This window comes from Protopterus annectens, chromosome 1.part2, assembly GCF_019279795.1.
Source record: "Protopterus annectens isolate FY-2018-M chromosome 1.part2, PAN1.0, whole genome shotgun sequence".
NCBI classification, from domain to species: Eukaryota; Metazoa; Chordata; order Ceratodontiformes; family Protopteridae; genus Protopterus; species Protopterus annectens.
The window spans coordinates 1,016,743,769-1,016,749,768 of NC_056727.1; positions in this window are offsets into that span (position 1 = coordinate 1,016,743,769).

Here is a 6,000-nt window from a genome sequence, read left to right on the forward strand (position 1 = left end):
ATGTAATCTGTTTACATGGCCAACAAACATATGCGATGCATAAATAAAAAAAAAAAAAAAAAAAAAACTGGCAAACACTCATGGGTAGATGGTGGAGTTGAACAGGGATGAGCTTCAACTAGTGCAGGGAAATGAACAGTATTACTGATCACATCATTTACACCATTAACCAGGTGAGCGCAGTTAAAACATACAGAATGTGTAACATACACATACCAATCATATGTGCACTTGAGGACATTGATGTAGTCTGACCTAGGAATGGTAAGAAGGACACAGTGTTAATGGAGGTCAACTACAGGATTAACAGCAAGGACAGGTATAAAACATACTTAATAATATACCACTGACAGACTCCTGCTTTGGAGAGGTTGTGGGTTGTACTGTGGATTCTGCAGTGGAAAGGAAAGAGAAAGACAACACAGTCATGAATTTAGCAAAAATAATACTGACAGCATCACTTATACAACAAAGTAATGTGCTACAAATGCATACATGATGGATGTTGCAACTGTACATCAGATGGACCTGTATTGACAAATACTGAAAAAATTCAGGTATCATATGTGCTTCACATTGTTGAAAGCTATGACAATTTTTCTCTAACATACCTGGTATGTCTGCACTTGAAAATGCACAGCTTCATACCTCTCAACCTGGAAACATCAAAAATCTGGAGAAAGGCCCATGAAAAATAGGTACAAATCTGTGTGCTGATTAACATAAAACTTGCATACATAATTATGCAACCCCACCCAATCCAATGGAATTGTGGGATATCAACATTCAAAAGCAAATTGAAGAACAGACAAAATATTAAACGCAAAATATAACCAGAACAATAGTGTTTTACTTGTATTAACATTTGAAACTGCATCAAACTTTGAACTGGTGTAAAAAACTAAAATACAGTTATTAACTATGATGATTGCTTATTAAACACAACAATTGATTATTAACTAAGCATTTTTCCCATTTGGGACTTGGCACTTTAATAGAGTCAGTGGTTCTGCAGAGTATACACCCCCCTGCATAAGAAACGCCTTCCATACCACATAACCTAAAATAATCCAGTGGTATAGTTAAAATATTGTACACATCTCCTAAATATTTAACTTTCTTACACTTACAAAAGTGACCATGCTACAAAGTTGCACTCACAGCTCCTGAAACGTACTGAGGCTGTATTTAGTTTTCACATAGACTCTGATGTTTTCATTAATCTTCTTCAAAACAAGCAACATTCACCAGAAACATCTGAATTTCCTCTCACGTTTGCAAGTCAAAAGCATCAAAGTGTATGCTGCATCAATGAAATTCACACACTTGTCTCACTTTGGAAGATGGTGCATTTCTCCACAGGATTCCACTATTAACCAGAGTTCCCAGTGCACCTTGTTTATAAAAAGACCAATTGTGAAAGCATGATAACTTATCATTGTAAAAGTTATCTTAAGATACCCCCTCACCTTACTTTCATTTAGCATATTTAAAATCTCAACCAAATGTTCCATCCAATACAGCTGATAAAAATCATTCATAAAAAAACATATTAAGACCCTTGTGTTGTGCCAGGTCAGGGTTCAAGTAACAGCCTCACTTTGTGTTTTGAACATATAAATCCATCAAAGAATGTTGACCACGTGAAACAGGCACCTAATCACCTTACATAAAAACAGTCAAGTGCTGGCATATTCCTTGAACGTCCTTAGCATAATCTGAATCCATAAGTAGCAACCTGCTACCTCTACCACCTGCTGTAAAGGAAGTCACATCTAGGTAATTTAACCATTTGTTTCCCCTTCTGTGTGAACTGATGGCTAAAATCAATAGTTTAAATGTAAAACAAACAGCGGATAACTGCTACACAGCAACATAAAATGTTATTCGGTGTTTGTTTTACATTTCTACTTACTGTTGCTGCTGGCGGTATACCATTAATCCTACTGGTGTTTTTTTTTTTTACTTTATTACATGAATACATCACAAAGCCAATAGTTTACTTTCTGCACTGCTAGACTATTGGCACTTGGAGTCGACAGATGATGCAGTTTCTATTACGCAAAAAAATAAGGTGCTTTTTTTTTCTTTTGCTTACCTTGTGCCAGTGGAGTACTAGCCGAGCTGCCAGAGAAAGTAAATTCCTGATTTCTGGCTGGTGGGACTGGGATTGAGTGATCACGGACTGTGGAACACAGGTGAGAGCTGGGCAGACTGAACAGAACTCTGCAGTCTGCACTACAGTGCAGCAGAACTTGAAGTACATCATGTACTTGCGTCGGCCGTCGGGTTGACAGAATAAACAATAAATTGTAAACAGTGAAACACTGAACAGCTCTGAAAGCTCCTTTTGCTGCTACGCTGTTATGAGTACTCCAGAACATTTCCTTCCCATCTCAAATTTTCAAATAGGCAGGCGGCCAGTCTATTTCACGAAGTAACATCATTACGCATATGCATGCTCCAGCATGCATTGCATGATGACATCAGCAGCAACTTTAAAAAAAAAAAGAAAAATATTGAAAGTATTGAAAGTAATCGGGAATTAAAGGGGGGCACTTGGGAATCATGGCACCCCATTATTTTGCCTCAAAATCCATAAAAAAATGAGTAATTCGGTATGGTTGAGAGGTCTGCACAGCTTGCCCCTCCACTGGATATCCCTGTAGTGTAAAGTAGTAGAGAAACAACAATATAACAGTAAGCAGCAATACAATGAAATGAGATTGAGACACTATCAAGGTAGTGTTCACAGTGACAATACAGAGACACTCACCTGATGATCTGTGGTTAACACCCAAAGTAGATGGACCCATGAATATTAATGCAAACAGCATTACAAATGTTGTTTGGACTGCTCTGTCTGTAACTCAGTTATACCAATATATGTAATTAGACTTAGTGTTCATGACTCAAGTCTGCTGCTGTAAATCAAAAACAGCAAAACATGAATATGCATGCTACAGTGATATGCAATGATTGTCTCAATGCATGACCTTGTAATGGAAATAAATACATATTCATCCTGGAACTCCAGCTTCAATCTCACCACCAGGGATGCATCTTTCCCCTCTTGCTATATGCAGTGAGACCAGAGATATTGTGATGTCATCGGGGGGGGGTCAGTTGTGGCCCACCACTGTTGTCATCCCTCAATCTCTCATAATGTGCCACTCAGCTGGCTGCATGAAGGATCATGTCCAATCAGCATCATCTTCAGATGTCACAAGATCAGTTGTGGCCTCTAACTGCATTGACCAAGTTGGTGAAGTCTGTCCAGATTTAATTTCTGCAAACAATATCACATAAACAGCTTATGAATCTTCTTCCATGTTGGGGGAGAGGATCAAATATGATGTCATTTTCATGGGGAGAGAAGTTGTCACCCCTAGGATAGTTGGCCATCTGAAAGACTGATACACACATGAAAATATTCATATTTGAGCTCATTTATGCATTTCATTCTTTAAACAGCACATGTCAGCATAAACAGTATGCATTCAGATACACTGAAAATGTCTGTGCAACACTGTGTGTGATAAATATTAATGTGACACATTATAAATAACAACAATGCCTTCATAAATAACACTGGTAAAATCAACATAACATGCAATATCTTTAATTTTGTGAGTGAGATTAGAGCCTCTGACAATGCATATATATATATTGCACGGAGGTCCGTAGACAACAGAATTATGCCATGTAAGTCTGCTTAAAAGTCTCATTTGAATACTACAACAAATAATTTGTAGAACTTACAGAATGCATAGGTAAACCTTAGAATCCATAGCTAAGCCACAGATAGTACAGATCCTTTTTATATTTAGCCAGTACTGATAATACCTTTATTAAGAACCATTACTGATGGCATATCCATAACAGCAACAGCACATTTATAACAGTTATGTTAGCAGACATGAAATAAGAAATATCCGTATTATCAACATCACATACTAGATATGGATGGTGTCAGAATCTGTAACTTTCTGTAGTCACACCGCAAAATGCAAGGAATTATCAGTGAGAATGACAGATGCTAAATAAATCAGCCTTCATATACAGTTAACATTTGTTGTAGAAGTCTGTCTATACAACTGCATATGGGACTGAAATAAATGATTTAGAACAACACCAGTATGCATAATGTTCAAGACTGCTTTAAATAATTTTATGATAACTTCTGTTAAAAGTATCATTTTGAATAAATATTAATTTAAGCATATACTTTTTGAAATAAATGACTAACTTTAACAGATTTACTAATCACCTCAACAGAAATGCTACCAATTGCCAATGTACCTTTCACTCCAAATTACACAATCAAAGTGCACCTTGTGTGCACCCAACTTTTAGTAACATTTGAACTATACATAACTAATAAGTTTAATTAAAATTCAAGTTTTTAGAATCACATTCACACACATCCATGTAAATTTCTGTTATCTGCTAAAACTCCCAGGTGTTCCGCTTAAACATCCCATAGGTATCGATAAAATGGCACTATGTCTGGCATGTGCCGGTTACCTTCCAATGATCTGATAATATGACATAAGCATCACTTTCAAATATTGATTCTGATACATTTACTGATCAGATCATTACTGACTGAGAACTGAATGGTACCTCAGTGAGGATTTCTTGTTTTTTTGTATTTTCCAGATTTCTTCAATTTGATGATCATGAAGGCTACTTTGAGGAGGCTAAGATGTGAACATGTGCCCAACTAGAGCAACGAGGAGATGACCCAGATGTTGACTGTGTATACCTGACTGGAACAGAGGATGACAGCTAGACCCAGAACTTTGCCATGATCAACATGTGGAACCAAATCATGAGGGAGCATTGACAGATGATGAGGATCTACCACACTGGAGTGTAGACTCATCACTGCTATCACAAACTGGTTTGGAGGGACTCAGAGGTACTTTGCAGGAGATTTGCCGAGGTGTGGAGGCAGCCCATTGATCCCTGCAGTAAGTAACAATATTCTATGTATACCTGAGCATTGTTGCAGATATTAAAGATATTTCTATGTATCAAGTATATCAGATAGATGTTTATATGGATCCCCTTCAAAAAAATCAAGTTATGAATGGAGATCACAGTACAGTGAGGATTAAGGAAGTTACAATTTTCCCCCACTGTAGTGCAATCTCAGAGTTTCACGTTTCTGAAAACTCAAGCTTCTGAATGGAATCCGTTTCTATAAACATGTATTAGTTACTGTGATAATTAACCTGTGTGGATAATTAAGTGGTGTTAGTAAATACTGCTCTCTTAACCAAGGGTTTGATTTCTATGATGTTAATCTATTTAATAATGTGTATAGTATTCATAAGTATGTCCTTTGTAGATGAACATATGTTTTACAAAATCTAACTACATAATTGCACATAGCTACTGTCCTTGTGCATAACAGACATGTATAGTGCCTAGGCCCTGGATGACTGTGCATTTCGTACTTTTCTATTACAGTCCTACAGTATCTCCTATTGGACCATTATATGCTGTATTAAAAATGCGTATATAACTTCATTACATTATTCCTCCTTAACAATTACATAGACATGTTTACTTAATTTATTTAACATTTGCTTATTGGGAAAAGTCCGACTTGGAATGCAGCCAATTTTCAGCAGAGGCCTGGAGAGAAATGTTGTAATTTATGTCTTTGTAATGTGGGAAGAAACAAGAGTACCCAGAGAAATTCCACATGAATGCAGGGAGGACATGCTGACTCTGCACAAAAGGCACTCCAGCCAAGAATTAAACCAGAGAACCTCTTGCTGTTAGGCGACAATGTTACCACTGCACCACTGCGCTGTCCTGCACCACTTAAAAATTAAATCCAATTTAATTAAAATGCAATTAAATGTCCAATTAAAAAGTAATGTCTGTCTAATTTTTTACACAAATGTTTTTAGTTATGTGTTGATAGCTGTTATTTCTTTACTATGAAAGGTCCAAAAATTGTTTGCAATTTTTGTATTCATCTGT